The 19109-nt window shown below is 41.1% G+C and overlaps 1 pseudogene; it reads left to right on the top strand.

Moving 5' to 3' along the window:
• The first annotated feature begins 12301 nt into the window (after positions 1-12301).
• LOC101361269 (zinc finger protein 791-like) overlaps positions 12302-19109 on the top strand; it is a 24024-nt pseudogene continuing 17216 nt past the window's right edge.

Consider the following 19109-nt stretch of genomic DNA (forward strand, 5'->3'; position numbering starts at 1 on the left):
TTTAGTCTCTCACAGTTTAGGGGACTAGAAGTTTGAATCCAGGGTGCCAACTCTAGGGGAAGGCTTTCTCTGTCAGTTTTGGGGGAAAGTCGTCTCCTTTCAACATCTCTGGGCCCAGCGTTCCTTGGAGATCTCCATGTGTCTTGGCATCAGTCTTCCCTTGGGCCCAACAGGTTCTCAGCACAGGAACGTCAGGTCCAAAAGGCAAGCTCCACTCCCGGCTCTCCTCTCCTGGTGGTCGTGCAGTCGCTCATCTCTGTTCACTTTTCTCTTCAAGAGCTCAGGCTGTTAACTAAAAGGTCAACAGTTCAAATCCACAAGCAGCTCCTTGGAAACCCTACAGGGCAGTCTACTCTGTCCTATAGGGTCAGTATGAGTCAGAATTAACTCAATGGCATAAGGTTTTTTGTTTTTAAGGTAGAAGTGACTCAACAAGGGTGTTGACTTAGGGTGGTGCATCCCACTCTAATCCTGCTTCATTAATATAACAAACAATATAATCCTCATTAACATAACTTAATCCTGTCTCATTAACACGTAGAGGTTAGGATTTACAACACATCACAAAATGGAGGATAATTACATCAGATCACAAAAAATGGAGAACAGCCACACAATACTGGGAATCAGCATAGCCATGTTGACACATATTTTTGGGGGATGCAATTCAATCCATGACATTCCATCCTTTGGTCCCAAGAATTCATTTTCTAACCATGTATAAAACACATTCATCCTATCATATCATCCCAAAAGTTACAAATCAATGCCAAGTCCAAAAATCTCATCTGCTGAATCATTTAAATCAAATACAGATGAGACTTTAGGCGTATTCCACCCTTGGACAAACCTCTTCATTTGTGAACCCATGAAACCTAGACAAGTTACCTGTTTCCATAGGACAATGGTGGAACAGGCACAAGGTAGACATTTCCATTACAAATGGGAGAAATTGGAGTGAAAGGATAAAAGGCACCAAGCAAGTCCAAAACCCAGGAGAACAGTTTACATGAGTTCTCAATTCTTAAAAATAATTCTCCGTTCTCAGAGTCCGTCTAGGCAATGACCCTGCTCTCCATACTGTGAATGTTGGCCATGCTCTCTGGCTTCCAGGCAGAGGCCTCTCGGCCCTGGGCTTCAGCTCCGCCTTCCAGACCCACTGGAATAACAACTGCTTCCTTGGATTTGGGTGCTTCTGTTCTATTCAATTTGAGTGATGACCCCACTCCTTCGGCCTCAGCAGGCCCTGTTCTTCTGAACCTTGGGCATGACAGCCTCACCCCCTCAGCTTTGTCTAGTAGCCACATCCCTCTGGCACACCTTAATGGTAGCCCCGCACTCTGAAACTGAGTTAGGAAGATCTGATCCTTTGAAACCCAGGAGGCTGTGGCCCCACCCTTTGAGATCCGAGAGACCATGGCCCCACCCTTTGAGACTGAGGCATCTCTGCTTCTGTGCTCCTTCCAACAATTCTGCTTTATAGGATGGTTCTTTTCTCTTGTAGGACAATAGATGTAGTTCCTGCATACAGAGTTCCAAGAGGTATACAGCGTTCTTTCCATTCATTGTTTCTCCTTCCCCTTGTGTCTTCTGCTGTAGTAGTTGGTAAGATCTTTCAATCAGAGAGTTAATCTCTTTATCAGAAGTTTGTGTAGCCATGTCCTTGATTACATTGGATCACCTTTCTTTGGAATGTGTGCTAATATGGTTCTCTTCCAATTGGTAGGCCAAGTAGCCCTCTTCCAAATTTCTTGGCATACACAAATGAGCACTTCCAGCGCTCATTTGTTGAAGCTTCTCAATTGGTATTCCTTCAATTCCTGGAGGCTTGTTTTTCAACAATGCCTTCAATGCATCTTCGACTTGTTCCTTCAGTACTATTGGTTCTTGATCATATGCTACTTCCTGGAATGGTTGAACATTGCCCAATTCTTTTTGGTACAGTGACTCTGTGTAGTCCTTCCATCATCTTTGATGCTTCCTGCATTGTTCAATATTTGCCCCATAAAAAAACCTGTTGCCATTGAGTCAATTCTGACTCATAGCACCCTAGAGGACAGCGTAGAACTGCCCCATAGGGTTTCCAAGGAGCGCCTGGGGGATTCGAACTGCTGACCTTTTGGTTAGCAGCTGTAGCTCTTAACCACTATGCCACCAGGGTTTCCTTGCCCATAGAAAATCCTTCAAAGTTGCAACTCGAGTCTTGGATTTTATCTTCAGTTCTCTCAGCTTGAGAAATGCCAAGCATGTTCTTCCCTTTTAGTTTTCTAACTCCATGTCTTTACCCATTTCATTATAATACTTTGTCTTCTTGAGCCACCCTTTCAAATTTTATCTTCATCTCTTTCATGTCTTTATTTCTTCCATTCACTTTAGTTACTCTGCATTCAAGGGCAAGTTCCAGAGTCTCTTTTGACAGTTTAGTCTTTCTTTCCTTCTTTTTAATGACCTTTTGCTTTTTTCCTCATGTATGATGTCCTTGATGTCATCCCACAAGTCCTCTGGTCTTCAGTCATTAGTGGTCAGCCATCAAATCTACTGTGATGGTCTTTAAATTCAGGCGAGATATATTCAGTGTTGTACTTGGGCTCTCATGGACTTCTTTTAATTTTCTTCAGCTTTAATTTGTACTTACTTATGAGCAATTGGTGATCTGTTCTGCAATCAGCCCCTAGCTTTGTTCTGACTCATGACACTGACCTTCTCAGTCATCTCTTTCCACAGATGTCAATCTGATTCCTGGGTATTCCTTCCAGCAAATCCACATGTATAGTTGCCGTTAATATAGTTGAAAAAAGGTATTTCCAATGAATAAGTCGTTGGTTTTGCAGAATGCTATCGTGTGATCTCCAGCGTTGTTTCTATCACCAAGGCCGTATTTTCCAACTACCAATTGTTCTTCTTTGTCTCCAACTTTCGCAGTCTAATCACCAGCAATTATTAATGCATCTTTATCACATATTTGATCAATTTCAGACTGCAGAAATTGGTTAAAATCTTCTAATTTTTCATCTTTGACATTAGTGGTCAGTGTGTAAATTTGAATAATAGTCTTATCAACTGGCCTTCCTTGTAAATATATGGGTTATCCTATCACTGACAGCATTGTATACTTCAGGATAGATCTTAAAATGTTCTTTTTGACATAGAATGTGATGCTGTGCCTCTTCAGTTGGTGGTTCCCGCCATAGTAGACTCTGATTTTCTGATTCATAATGGCCAATACCAGTCCATTTCACTTCACTAATGCCTAGGATATTGATCTTCAAGTATTCCATTTCCTTTTTTACAACTGCTAATTTTCCTTGATTCATACTTTGTACATTTCATATTCTAATGGATATTTGCAGCTGTTTCTTCTCATTTAGAGTTGTGCCACATCACCAAATGATGGTCTCGAACACTTTACTCCATCTACATCATTAAAGTCACGTCTACTTTGAGGTGGCAGCTCTTCCCCAGTCATATTTTGAGTGCCTTCCAACATCATGGGTCTCATCTTCCAGCACTATATCAGTCAGCGTTCCACTGCCAATCCATAAGGCTTTCACTGGCTAAATTTTTTTTCTGGAAGTAAATCACGAGGTCATTCTTCCCAGTGTCTTAGACTGGAAGCCCCACTGAAATCTGTCCACCATGAGTGACCCAGCTGGCATTAGAAACACTGGTGACATAGCTTTCAGCATCACAGCAACATGCAAGCTACCACAGTACGACAAACTGACAGGTGGTTGAAAGCCTTTAATAGGGAGAAACTTATATATAGATGGAAGTTCTGTGAAGCTTATGAGAAACCAAAAAGCACCAAGATTCACCTAGGTTACATCCGCCTGGAGCTCTTTGTGACCACAATTTATATACCCTAAGGATGAGTGCAGAACAACAGAATGTGGCTGCAGGTGGGGTGGGGAACACTTGAAAGTACTGGGTCCTTAGAAACGTTTCTGAAAAATGTCTCCCCTACTGATTAATGGATGTATTTTTCTTTTAAGGTAAATAATCTGGAGCTGTAGGCTCTGGGATGGAGGGGTGTCTTGTTTGTATACAGTGTGACAGTGTTATTGCCCGATAAGCAACTCTGGTTTACTCTCAGAGTCCTTTGTGAGAAAAATCCATATTAGCCATGTCTAAACTCCACATATCCCATCCCTTCCTGCCAGGCTGTTAAAAACTCATATGCCCACCTCTTTTGTGAGATTCCCTGAGCCTACAGGGTAGGCAGGAAGCGAGAGCAGGCCCTCTTTTCCTGACTTATTAAAACATTGGAAACATATACCACACCAGCAACACAAACACATGCAAAAAATGATTCCACCTATTATGATGCAAAGAAGTCCAAATCACATTTTTTACCAGGCTCCCCATCCAAAAAAGTACCTCTTTATTTTTGCTAAGTGCCATCTCCCGTGTGTTATATATAATATCTTCCTGGGTTTGTAAGTGAATAAGGGAGTGGTTCGCCAGGGCTGTATTATTGGGAATACATATAAACCAAAAACCCATTGCTGTCAAGTTGATTCCAACTCATAGCGACCCTACAGGACAGAGTAGAACTGCCCCATAGGGTTTCCAAGGAGAGGATGGTGGATTCAAACTGCTGACTTTTTGTTCAGCAGCCGAGTTCTTAACCACTATACCACCAGGGCTCCATATACAAGACTCAATTTTCAGGAAGTGCTGTTATCATGTCCCAAGCCATTCTGTTCTGACTGCCACCTTTCGCATGGCAGCAGTTAATTCGTTAAGAGCAGAGAGCCATGTTCAGTGTCATTTAAAGCAGTGGTGACAAACTTTTGTGCCATCTCTACTTTGGTCATAATATCGACATTGCCAGTGGTAGGAATAAAAACAGCAGGTAAGTAATCTCGCCAAGAGAATACAGACTGTTTATTTTACCACCATCTTCAAGTAGGTTCATTGTAATGAGCTTGTTGGATTATTTGCTCAGCATACAGATTGAGTAAGTATGGTGAAAGGATACAACCCTGACGCACACCATGCCACATCCACTTGTTCTGTTCGAACGACTACATCATGTTCTATGTACAGGTTCCTTTTCAGTACAATTAAGTTTTCAGAAATTCCCAATTCCGTAGATTTTAAAAGGCATTAATCCTTATACCCAACGATTAGACCAATTTGTTATTTTGGTGGTGTGACGAGCCTAGGACAGAAACATGTTTTTTGTTGTCTTCCAAGTGAGCCAGTGGTAGCACAGAGGAGAAGGCTAATTAAGCTTTTAGCAGAAAGAAACTTATTAGGCATATATATGGGACAGTCATTATTTTCTACTAATATATAACGTATTATTACCTCTACCCGCAAAAATTTGGGTGGCTTGTGTGGTCTTTTATGGATGGGTGTACCACACCTTGTGGCCCGGGGGTCCCTTTTTGTAGTAGTTATTATCACCGAGAACACAATCTATCTTACTTTTGTAACTGGTGTACCCCACAGTATAGGCCGTGACCCAAGTCAATGCCACGTACTTAACTCGAACTCTGTGTCAGTGAGGAACGTGGGGTTGAAGGCTAGAGTGGAGGAATCTTGCCTTATCAGTATTAAGAGTCCCAACTACTCATTTGGTACTTGTCACTGGATATGATCTGTCCACTCTCCCATCCCGTCTGTGGTTTATGTTTCTTGGCAACCTGAGAGATAGGACTCATTTAGTAGTGTCCAGTTTTGGCATAAACGCAGCTGGCAAGTCTTCCATAGCCTAATTCACCGGTGTAGGGGTGGCTTGACACTTAGTTGCTTGTACGAGTACCGCCCTCCTATGGTGGGAACTTTATTTAGAACTCTCAGAGCTTCAGGGGAACTACCACCCAATGGTGCAAGGTGGGCCGACCGTTTGGGCTTTAATTTGTTCCTTGAGGAGGATATTTTTTATATACCCTGCCCCTTGGGGGTTATAGGGCAGATGAAAGTGCCAGGTGATACCTTGATTTTCAGTCCATTGTTGGACAAGAGAACCAGTTAAATAATCGGTTACTATTAATATTGTTTAAAATTAATCTCCTTAGGCGTGCCATACATTGCAATTAATTTCACAAGGCCTGAAATGGTAGTGGCTTGATTTGCTCTTGTCACAGGAAAAGCTAGTAAAATCCATTAAAACTATCTATACAAATAAGGTCATATCAATGTCCTTTGCTTTTGGAAAGAGGTCCTATGTTGTCCACTTGCCAAACTTGCAAAGGTCCTTCTCTTGTAATAGGCCCTGATACATCCTTAAGTTGAGTTAGAGAAGTAAATGACACATGGCTCAATATTGAGCTCAGTGTCTTTTTTAGTAACAAATCCTGCCTGTTGTGCTAATTTCCAGGTGGTTTATACACCTTGGTACCCTTCCTTCTTGTGTATCGATATGCCAATCTCTTGGGTATCTGTAGGGGTAAAGATTTATGACTGCTAGGGTATTTGCTTTTATATTACCTACAGGAGAGTTGGTGGTATGTGCCGGGACATGGTACACAGTCACTTTAGATCCAGGTTGTGGTAATTTGTCCCAAGTATATTGTCACAACTCTTACCTCCATAAAGGTCTTCCACTAATTTCCCAATGATCTTTTTTTAATTGTGATACCCAAAGCATAAGTCTCTTCAAGACTGCTCAGGAGTCTGTGCAAATAGCTAATGGGTGTGGCTCTCTATAAATCACTAACCAGACTGCATGCAATTCTGCCCATTGACTACTATGCCCAGTACCTATTTCAATGTATATGATATTTGTGGCTGGTTGCACAGCTATTGCGGACCATGTGGGCAGCTACCTGGCACTGGAGCCATCTGATTGCCGTGCATATTCTGGGTGGGAGGCACCCTCTTCTTTTGAAACCCATTTAGGGTGTTCAGCAGGTATTATCTGTTGTCCTGCAGGCGCCTCCTTGGTAAACTATATAAATCCTAAGTATTCCTGCAGTTCCTTGGATGGGGGCTAGACAACAGCTTACACCATTGTGGTAAATAACCATGCCATCTGTGTTAGATGTTGACGAGTTGGTTCCGACTCATAGCGACCCCATGTACAACAGAACAAAACACTGCCCAGTCCTGTGCCATCCTCACAATTGTTGTTATGCTTGAGCTGATTGTTGCCACCACTGTGTCAATCCATCTCCTTGAGGGCCTTCCTCTTTTTCTCTGACCCTCTACTTTACCAAGCATGATGTCCTTCTCCAGGGACTGGTCCCTCCTGATAACATGTCCAAAGTATGTGAGATGAAGTCTCGCCATCCTTGCTTCTAAATAGCATTCTGGCTGTACTTTTTCCAAGATAGACTTGCCATTTTACTAAGGTGATATTCTGTGACACAACTGACTTAGGCTTTGCAAAGAGGCCATCTACACACTCCTTCATAGGCTAGGCTGTTTTTACTTCTACAAAGTCTTCTTTAGTAAGAGCCTCTGTTTGTAATAAAGCATTATATACAGCTAGGCATTTTCCCCCCACTATGTATTTCAGCTCCCTTGAGCTGGGACCAAAAGCCAATTGGCTGCCTTTGTTTATTTTTGCACTGCACATGGCCCATCCCATTTTGTCCTCCGTGACTGTGGGATTTAGTTTAAAGGGCACTTCAGTCTCTATGGTCTCTTAATACTTGAGTTGGCTGTACTAATGCCTTAATTTGGGTGAAATCATTTTTATATGAGGCTTGCCAGTACCAGGTGGCTATTTTTATTAATCCGTATAGAGGGTGGACACACTGTACTAGAAGAGGAATGAAAGCTCTCCAACAACCTAACAACCCCATGAAAGCCTGTACTTTTTAAAACTGTTGTGGGTATGGAATAGTAGTGATCTTGTCTATGACACCGAAGCCAACATCCAAGTCTTACCCGAGCAGATGAGTCCCAGAAATTTGACTGTTGAACCAGACTCCTGTATCTTTTGGGATTTACAGCCCATCCCCACTGTTGAAGACATTACACCACTTTGTTGATTGTGGTCTATAAAAGGCTTAAGTTATTAGAAGTTGATATCATATCTTGTACATAGTCTCAAGGTGTTCATCTCCTGGCAAGGGAATTGTGGCTGGGTATCGTGCCACCAACCCATGGCAGATAGTAGGGCTGTGTAAATAATCTTAGAGAAGCACCGGAAAGGTCCATTATTGCCCTTTCCAGGTGAAAGAAAACATATCTTAAGCATCTGGGCTTAAAAGAATACTGAAAGAGCGTTGACCAGATCTAGTACAGAGTGATTTTTTTTTAGAGCACATGATTAAACATTCTAATATCGTAGTGATATCGGGAACAGCCGCGTGTAATGAAGGAGACACTTTATTTAATTCTCAGTAATCCACAGTCATCAGTCACATGCCATCAGGCTTTCAGATCGGCCTATACTGGACAATTTGTATGGGCTTTGTACCTGCCTAATTATTTGTACCTTTTAAATTGACAGTTTGAGAAATTTCCTTATGTTGATATTGTTTGACATATTTCTATTCTCCAGGGTGTAGATAATGACAGCAGTTCTTATTTAGCCCAACCTTGCAGAACCAGCTATACGCTTCTCACACATAGGCAAAATTTTCCTCCGGTAGTTTCTAAAGAAGCTCCCAGCAATGTGTCAATTTCTAAAATATATTCGGGATAGAGAAAATATAAACCCCCAAATCAGAAAGAGGTGCCTTAACACTTTCTGCCTACTTACTGGGATAGACACACCTCCATATCCATCTATACAGTCGGGCCTCCATATCCGTGGGTTCCGCATAGGTGGAGTCAATCAATTTTGGATCGAAAATATTTGAAAAAAGGAAAGAAAGTTCCAAAAACAAAACTTGAATTTGCGGCTCATCAAGCACTACACTGAATCCACATGAATGAAATGATATGCAGGCATACCCTTCTGTAGTCTCAGTCTCTCTCCAGCACTCATTATTTGAACACTGTTCGCCTGGTGTCTTGTCATTATTCCCTAAACAATAGAGTATAACAACTATTTACATAGCATTAACATTGTATTAGGTATTATAAGTAATCTAGAAATGTTTTAAAGTATATGGAATTTAAAGTATAGTATGCATAGGTTATATGCAAATACTATGCCATATTATATAAGTGACTTGAGCATCCTCGGGTTTTGGTATCAGCAGGGGTCCTGGAACCAATCCCCGAGGATACTGAGGGATGACTGCATATGGTACAAAAAAAACCCATTGTCACTGAATCAATTCTAACTCACAACGACACTATAGGACCGAGTAGAACTACCCCATAGGTTTCCAAGGCTGTAATCTTTAAGGAAGCAAACTGCCACATCTTTCTCCCGCAGAGACTGGTGGGTTCAAACCACCGACCTTTCAGTTAGCTGCTGAGCGCTTAACCATGGACCATCAGGGCTCCTTATATATGCTATAAAAAACCCCATTGCCATTGAGTTGATTCCAACTCACAGCAACCCTACAGGTCAGAGTAGAACTGCCCCATAGGGTTTCCAAGGACCAGCTGGTGGATTCGAACTGTCGACCTTTAGGTTAGCAGCCGAGGTCTTAATCACTGCACCACCATATATATGTTACGTTGTTGTTGTTAGGTGCTGTCGAGTAGGTTCCGACTCAGCGACCCTATGTACAACAGAATGAAACCCTGCCTGGTCCTGTGCCATACTCATAATTGTTGTTATGCTTGAGCCCATTGTTGCAGCCACCGTGTCAGTCCATCTCATTGAGGGTCTTCTTCTTTTTCACTGACCCTCTACTTTACCAAGCATGATGTCCTTCACCAGGGAATGGTCCCTTCTGATAATATGTCCAAAATATGTGAGACGTAGTCTCACAATTCTCGCTTCTAAGGAGGATTCTGGCTGTACTTCTTCCAAGACAGATTTGTTTGTTCTTTTGGAAGTATATTCAGTATTCTTTGCCAACACCACAACTCGAAGGCATCAATTCTTCTTTGGTCTTCCTTATTCATTGTCCAACTTTCGCATGCATATGAAGTAATTGAAAACAACATGGCTTCGGTCAGATGCACACTAGTCCTCAAAGTGACATCTTTGCTTTTTAACACTGTAAAGAGGTCTTTTGCAGCAGATTTGCCCAACGCAATTCATCGTTTGATTTCTTGACTGCCACTTCCATGGATGTTGATTGTGGATCCAAGTAAAATGAAATCCTTGACAACTTCAATCTTTTCTCCGTATATCATGATGTTGCTTATTGGTCCAGTTGTGAAGATTTTTGTTTTCTTTATGATGAGGTGTAATCCACCCTGAAGGCTGTGGTCTTTGATCTTCATCAGTAAGTGCTTCAAGTCCTCTTCACTTTCAGCAAGCAAGGTTGTATCATCTGCATAACACAGGTTGTTAATGAGTCTTCTTCCAATCTTGATACCCCATTTTTCTTCATATAGTCCAGTTTCTCAGATTGTTTGCTCAGCATACAGATTGAATAAATATGGTAAAATGACACAATCCTGATGCATATCTTTCTTAACTTTAAACTACGCAGTATCCACTTGTTCTGTTCGAATGACTGCCTCTTGATCTATGTACAGTTTCCTCATGAACACAATTAAGTGTTCTGAAATTCTCATTCTTCACAATGTTATCCATAATTTGTTATGGTCCACACAGTCAATTGCCTTTGCATAGTCAATAAAACGCAGGTAAACATCTTTCTGGTATTCTCTGCTTTCAGCCAGGATCCATCTGATATCAGCAATGATACCTGTCTGCCATAGTTGACCCTGCTGGTATTTAAATACCAGTGGCATAGCTTCTAGCATCACAGCAACTTGCAAGCCCCCACAGTATGACATACTGACAGATGCATGGGGTATATATACTATAGGACCTGTAATTTACGTGGGTTTCCATGAATTCTAGTACATTCAGTCCTGCTAGCCACTAAGGTTAGGATCTTTTGTTTGTTCCATGGAGACTAGTGTATGGTCATCTCAGTATAAGGCCTTTGGTCCCCCTGTATTCCCCTACATTGAAGGAAACCTTGGCAAGGCCATTATGGAAGAGGGCAAGGGAGCTTCCATTCCAGTTGCTCTTTATCATCCTCCTCCTCTAACGGTGGCATAGATGCCTGTTTTTGCTGAGTCTCCTTTTGACCATCTTTTTCAGATTTTACTTAAAGTTGCTTAGGGAACATTTCCATAGTGTTAATAGCAACGCATTACTCTACTTATCTATATCCTCTTAGGATGTTCCTGCCTTCACTAAGTCACTTCACATATGTTTACGAGATACTTGCTTTGCATTTCCAACTCTGTGTCCTTTTTTAAATCCTGCCTTCCCTTTTGCCACACTATGCATCTGGGACTTATTTTCTAAGGGTTTGATTCCCTGACCATTTCTGTCTCTGTAGGCCAGGTCTGCTGACACGCATGAATTACCTACTCAATCAAGGTGTGATTGCCTGACATATTCAAGACCCGGTGCAGTTGCTGCTGTATAGACAGGTGAGAAGTGATATTACTTATTTTTTCTGCTTCTATTCCAGACAATACAATTATCTGACATAATAATAATGCCCCATTATCCCATAAATGCCCCATCCAGGAGGCTATGGACTCTTTGGGTTTGTGTTGGAAGTTCCCTGCCAGATCCATTAATTCAACTGCGGTAAAATCTCTAATGTTCTTTTTGACAATGAATGCAACACCATTCCTCTTCAGGTTGTTATTCCCGGCATAGTAGACCATATGATTGTCAGATTCAAGATGGCCAATACCAGTCCATTTCAGCTCATTAATGCCTAGGATATCGATTTTTATGGGTTCCATTTCTTTTTAGATGATTTCCAATTTTCCTGGATTCATACTTCGTACATTTCATGTTCCAATTATTAATGGGTGTTTGCAGCTGTTTCTTCTCATTTTGAGTCGTGCCACATCAGCAAATGAAGGTCCCGAAAGCTTGACTCCATACACGTCCTTAAGGTCGACTCTACTTTGAGGAGGAAACTCTTCCGCAGTCATCTTTTGAGTGTCTTCCAACCTAGGGGGGATCATCTTCAGGCACTATATCAAACAATGTTCCACTGCTATTCATAAGGTTTTCACTGGCTAATTCTTTTCAAAAGTGGAATACCAGGTCCTTCTTCCTAGTCTGTCTTAGTCTGGGAGCTCAGCTGAAACCTGTCCGCCATGGGTGACCCTGCTGGTATCTAAATACTGGTGGCATAGCTTCCAGCATCACAGGAACATGCAAGCCCTCACAGTATGACAAACTGACAGATCTGTGGGTGATATATATACATACATGTATACATATATATATGATTATATATAATAGGTTATATTAAAAACCTTGAAACATGGGATTAATTTTTAAAATATGGCGGTATATTTATAAAATGCAATAGTACATAGCAGCAAACAAGGAACAAATTACTGTTATATATAACAACACTGATAAAATCTCACAGACGTTATGTTGAGTAGATGAAATCAGACCCCACATAGTTTATGCAATTTGATTCCAGTTATATGAAGACCAGGGACATGCAAAACCTTTCTCTGGGGATAACAGAACACTGGTTACTCCTAAGGACAATATCACTTGGGGAAGCAGCAATATCAGTTGGGGATCTCAGAGGTGGCTTTATGAGTATATATACGTGCGTAAAAATTGATCGCATTGTACACTTAAGATTAGTTCACTTTATGCGATTTACTATATATGTGTTATGCCTGATAAAAAAGTAAAGGGTGTTTATAATTGTCATTTTTTAAAGTACTTCACCGTTTGCATACTGTTTCTCAAAAGGCCTGGTATCTGCCTGCCTCTTTCCATGGAAAACTCCAAGTTCTTCCGTTCTTGGAGAGATCAGACTGGGTTGGCACAGTCGGTGCCCTGCTCCTGGGTAAAAATATGTGATGTGCAAGAGAGAACAAACTATGAACAGAAGCCAACACCTGAGACTTACAGGATTCTAAATATGGGCAAATATTTATGAGAAGCAAACAAATTATTTCTCTAAACCCAAACCCATTGCCATCGAGTCGATTCTGACACATAGGGACCCTATGGGACAGAGTAGAACTGCTCCATAGGTTTTCCAAGGAGCGGCTGGTGGATTGGAACTGCCGACCTTCTGGTTAGCAGCCATGCTCTGTAACTACTGCGCCACCAGGACTCCATTTCTATAAAGAACACAGTAAAATTTTTTCAAATGGCCGAATATGCAAATACCAACTTTCTCTGTTCCGTAAGCGTATTAGGAATCTTTGCCTACCGAAATCCGTGCTTAAGCTTATATACGCCTTTCAGAAAATCTAAGCTTTTCTGTATAGAGGAAATAAAGACAACAGTGGACAGATCCCGAGTCCAAGGGGAAGCCACTGAACGCCAAGGTCACTAGGTGGAGCCCTCTGGGTGGTGCACGAAACTCCTCCCCTTCGGCAGCTAGCGGCCCAAAACCTGGAAGCGGAAACGCGCCTCTTTGGCCGGCAGCCATGTTTGGGCGCCTTGCTGCTCTCGTGTGAGGTGAGTGTTGTATCTGTCGGCGTCCTTCCTGGTCCAGTACTACTGTCCCGGGGTCTAAGGGCGCTGCTTCAGGTCTCCTGCGCAGTGCTGGCCTCTCCGCCCTCCCTGGGCTGCTCCAAAGCTGCGCAACTTCCTGTAGTCACGCTGTACCCGGGTCCTTCAGTTGCTGCTCCCGGGTTCGAGAAAGCGGCTCACCCCGTCCGCACCCTGCTGGACCGCAGCCGTTTTCTGCACGGCCGTGGGTTGAACCTTGTATCTCAGTGCATTAACAGGTAAAGTCTTGTAAATCCTCGCTAAGCGAAAGTGTGCTTTCCAGACCAGCAGCGCCAGCTTCAGTGGGCGTTTGTGAGAAATGCAGAGTCACGGGCCTCATAGAGGTAGTTGGCCTTAGTCTAAATGCGCTGCTCCCCGCTGCTGTCTACCGCTCACTGTGCTCCTTTTGTTTTCTGCGCTTCGTTAAAGCAGGAGCCCTGTTGGTATAGTGGTTAAGACCTCCGCTGCTAACCAAAAAGTTGGCAGTTCGAATCCAGCAGCTGCTCCTTGGAAACCCTAGGGGCAGTTCTACTCTGTCTTATAGGATCGCTATGAGTCAGAACCGACTCGATGGCAATGGGCTTGGTTTTTACTGGTTTTGTTTAGTATTGCTGGTCAGACAAAAAGTAAGTTTATGGTGAGGAATATATCCCCCCTCCCCCACTTTAATGGTTGGAAGCCTTGGTGGCGTAGTGGTTAAGAGCTACAGCAGCTAACTAAAAGTTCGACAGTTCGAATCCACCAGGCGCTCCTTGGAAACCCTGTGCGGCAGTTCTGTTGTGTCCGATAGGATCGCTACGAGTCAAAATCGACTGAACGGCAATGGATTTGGTTTTTTGTTTCTTTTTTTACTTTAATGGTTATAGGTGTTTAAGGTAGATAAGAATTAAGAACCATGAGCTGGAACAAGTACCTGCATTTTTTGTTGTGGTTCGGTGCTGCAGAGTCGGTTCCCGACTCAACACCAAACACTGCCCGATCCTGCACAATCCTCATAATTATTACTTGGAGCTCATTGTTGCAGCCATACGTTGCACGGTGCGTCTCATTGAGGGTCTTCATCTCTTTCGCTGACCCTCTACTTTACCAAGCAGGTTGTCCTACTCCAGGGACTGATCCCCCCTGATAACATGTCCAAAGTATGTGAGACAAAGTCTCGCCATCCTTGCCTCTCAGGAGCATTCTGGCTGTACTTCTTCTAAGATAGATTTGTCTGTTCTTTTGGTAGTCCATAGCGTATTCAATATTATTCACCAACACCATAATTCAAAGGTGTCAGTTCTTCTTAGGTCTTATTTATTGTCCAGCTTTCACAAGTATGTGAGGCATGTATATATCACCTCATATACACATGCATTTAGGACCATATCTATCCCAGTTTCAGGAGGAAAATATTTAGTAAGAGGCACATTTCAAGGAATTTCTTTGGATGTACGACAGACATTTTTGTCATGATTTTGCGAGAAACAATATGGCCAACCCTAGTTGGTCTGCTGTAAAATGTGAGGTGGCTGAACACGCTTAATATAGGCGATGACCAATTTATAGAGATCACACACCCAGTGTTTTCCCAAAATCTTGATACCTGGCTGAAGGAACATCTGCAGGATTGGATACTTGTGAGTTGGCCACAATTTTTGCTACCAAAGAGACACACTTCTTAATAGGTTGAAAGCTTCTTGGAGCAAAAACTGTGCATATTCCCAATGTCAGAACAGCAAATATTGGAAATGAGGGCAAAATGGGAGGCATGTGCAATTAAACTAATCAAAATCCTTAAACAGATCCTAGAGGGTCAGCCACACTACCATGTTGCAAAAAGTACTTGATCCTTTGTAATAATTATTTTACGAAGTACTCTTGTTTAAATGAATGTGAAATGTGCAACTGTTAGAAAGTCATGATTTATAGTAACTAATTTTGAACATGAAGTAAAGCTTCAATTGATGAGTAAGTAATGTGTGACATTTGTAATATGAGTAGAGAATGTTTCTTTTTAAACCAAATGTAATAGTGTAGAATGAAGATAGTATGTTTATATAAAACTCATTGCATGTAACAGCAACAAATGGATATCATTTTACATAAAAAAAGAAAAACTACATAAACACTAAAGAGTCAAGTAGCAGCTACATATATTATTTCAAAAATTTAAAATGTCTAAATTTAAGTGTCTTGTTGGAGAAATCATTGGTATCTTCTGCCATTAGTAACTCCATTTTTACTATTTAGAATTATAATTCACTGGAATTTTTTTATTGTACTTTAGAGGTTTACAGAGCCAATTAGTTTGTCCTTAAACAATTAATACACATTTTTCTGGTGACATTGGTTACCAACCCCAGGACATATCAACAGTCTACCCTTCTCTACTTTGGATTCCCCGTTTCCAGCTTTCCTGTCCCCTCCTGCCTTCTCGTCCTTGCCCCTGAGCTCGTGTGCCCATTTAGTCTCATTTTATTTTATAGGCCTGTCTAAACTTCGGCTGAAGGGTGAACCTTAGGAGTGAATTCAGTACTGAGTTAAAAGAGTGTCTGGGGGCCATACTCTCAGGGCTTCTCCTGTCTTTGTGAGACCAGTAAATCTGCCTTTTTTGGGGGAGTTAGAATTTTATTCTACATTTTTCTCCAGCTCTGTCCGGGACCCTCTATTGTGATCCCTGTCAGAGCAGTCAGTGGTAGTAGCCGGCACCATCTAGTTGTGCTGTTCTCAGTTTGGTGGAGGCTGTGGTAGTTGTGGTCCTTTAATCCTTTGGACTAATCTTTCCCTTACATCTTTGGTTTTCTTCATTCTCTGTTGCTCCAGATGGGGTGGGACCAGCGGAGTATCTTATATGACCACTCACAAGCTTTTAAGACCCCAGATGCTACTCACCAAAGTAGGATGTAGAACATTTTCATTATAAACTGTGTTATGCCAGTTGAGCTAGATGTCCCCCGAGACCATGGTCTCCAGCCTTCAGCCCAGTAATTTGGTCCCTCTGGGAGTTTGGATGCGTGTATGGAGCTTTCGTGACCTTGCTTTGGTCAAGTTGTGCTGACTTCCGCAGTTTTGTATGCTATCTTACCCTTCACCAAAGTTACCACTTATCTGTTATCTAGTTAGTGTTTTTCCCTTTTCTCCTTTCCCCTCCCTACTAATCATCAAAGATTGTTTCTTTCTGTGTGTAAACCTTTTCATGAGTTTTTATAATAGTGTTCTCATACAGTATTTGTCCTTTTGTGATTGATCTATGTCACTCAGAATAATGCCTCCAGATTCATCCATGTGAGATGTTTCGCAGTTCATTGTTCTTTACTGTTGCATAGTATTCCATTGTGTGTATGTACCATAGTTTGTTTATCCGTTCATCTGTTGATGGGCACTTAAGTTGTTTCCATGTTTTTGCTATTGTGAATAATGCTACAGTGAACATGGGTGTGCATATGTCTATTCATCTGACGGCTCTTATTTCTCTAGGATATATTCCTAGGAGTGGGGTTGCTGGATTGTATGGTATTTCTATTTCTAGCTTTTTAAAGAAGTGCCATATCATTTTCCATAGTGGTTGTACCATTTTAAATTCCCACTAGCAGTGCATAAGAGTTCCAAACTCCCTGTAGCCTCTGCAACATTTATTTTCTGTTTTTTTGATTCATGCCAGTAATATCAGGGTGAGATGGCATCTCATCATGGTTTTGATTTGCGTTTCTCTAATGGCTGGTGATCTTGAGCATTTCTTCATGTGTCTATTAGCTGTCAGAATGTCTTCTTTGGTGAAGTGTCTGTTCATATCCTTTGCCCATTTTTTAATTGGATTATTTGTCTTTTTGTTGTAGAGGTGTTGGATTTTCCTATTGATCTTAGAGATTAGAACTTTGTCAGATTTGTCATAGCCAAATTTTTTTTTCGCAGTCTGTAGGTTCTCTTTTTACTTTCTTGGTGAAGTCTTTTGATGAGCATGTGTGTTTAATTTTTAGAAGATCCCAGTTATCTATCTTATCTTCTGGTGTTTGTGTATTGTTACTTATGGTTTCTGTGCTATTTGTGCCATGTACTAGGGCCTCTAGTGTTGACCCTATTTTTTCTTCTATGATCTTTATAGGTTTTGGTTTTATATTTAGGTGTTTGATCTGTTTTTGAATTAGTTTTTGTGTATGGTGTTAAGTGTGGGTCCTGTTTCATTTTTTTTACTGATTGACACTCAGTTTTGCCAGCATCATTTGTTAAAAAAGACTGTCTTTCCCCATTTAATGGACCTTGGGTCTTTGTTGAAGATCAGGTGACCATAGGTTGATGGATTTACATCTGGGTTCTTGATTCTTTTCCATTGGTCACTGTGTCTGTCATTGTACCAATACCAGGCTGTTTTGACTACCATAGCTGTATATTAGGTTCTGAGATCAGGTAGTATGAGTCTTCTTGCTTTATTCTTTTTCTTCAGTAGCACTTTACTTACCCAGGGCCTCTTTCCTTTCTATATAAAGTTAATGATTAGTTTTTCCACCTCATTAAAGAATACTGTTAGTTTTGGATCAGGATTGCATTGTATTTGTAGATTGCTTTGGGTAGAATTGACATTTTCACAATGTTGAGTCAACCTGTCCATGAGTATGGTATGTTTTCCCATTTATGTAAGTTCCGTTTGGTTTCTTGAAGTAGTGTTTTATAGTTTTCTTTGTATAGGTCTTTTACAATCCTGGTTAGATTTATTCCTAAGTATTTTATTTTTTTAGGGGCTATTATAAATGATATTGCTTTCCTGATTTCCTTTTCGTAGTTCCTTTCTTGGTGTATAGGAATGCAACCGATTTTTGTATGTTTATCTTGTATCCTGCTCCTCTGCTGAATCTATTAGTTCCAGTAGTTTTCTTGTGGAGTCCTTTGGGTTCTGTATGTATAGTATTATGTTATCTGAAAATAAGGATAGTTTTACTTCTTCCTTACCAATTTGGATGCCCTTTATTTCTTTTTCTTGCCTTATTGTTCTAGCTAGGACTTCCAGCACAATGTTAAATAGAAGTGATGATAAAGGGCATCCTTGTCTTGTTCCTGTTCTCAGGGGGAATGTTTTCAGCCTCTCTTTGTTAAGAATGATGTTGGCTGTTGGTTTTGTATAGATCCCCTTTATTATGTTGACAAATTTCCCTTCTATGTCTATTATATTGAGAGTTTATCAGGAATGGGTGTTGGACTTTATTGAATGCCTTTCCTGCATGAATTGAGATAATCAGATAATTCTCTTTTATTTATGTGGTGGATTACGATGATTGATTTTCTAATGTTGAACCATCCTTGCATACCTGGTATGAATTCCACTTGCTTGTGCTGTATTTTTTTTTTTATATGATACTGAATTCTATTTGCTAGAATTTTCTTGAGAATTTTTACATGTATGTTCATAAGAGATAATTGATCTGTGATTTTCTCTTTTTGTGGTGTCTTTGCCTGATCCTGGTATCAGGGTTATGTTCTTGTATGATTTTGGTATCAGGTTTCAGTGTTCTGAAATTGTTTGAGTAGTACTGGTGCAAGCTCTTCTCTGAATGTTTGGAGGAATTCTCTAGTGAAGCCATCTGAGCCAGGGCTTTTTTTTGTTGGTTTTTTTTTTAATTACCTTTTCAGTCTCTTCTCTTGTTATGGG

Source organism: Trichechus manatus, unplaced genomic scaffold (assembly GCF_000243295.1).
Source record: "Trichechus manatus latirostris isolate Lorelei unplaced genomic scaffold, TriManLat1.0 scaffold00057, whole genome shotgun sequence".
In the NCBI taxonomy this organism is placed as follows: Eukaryota; Metazoa; Chordata; class Mammalia; order Sirenia; family Trichechidae; genus Trichechus; species Trichechus manatus.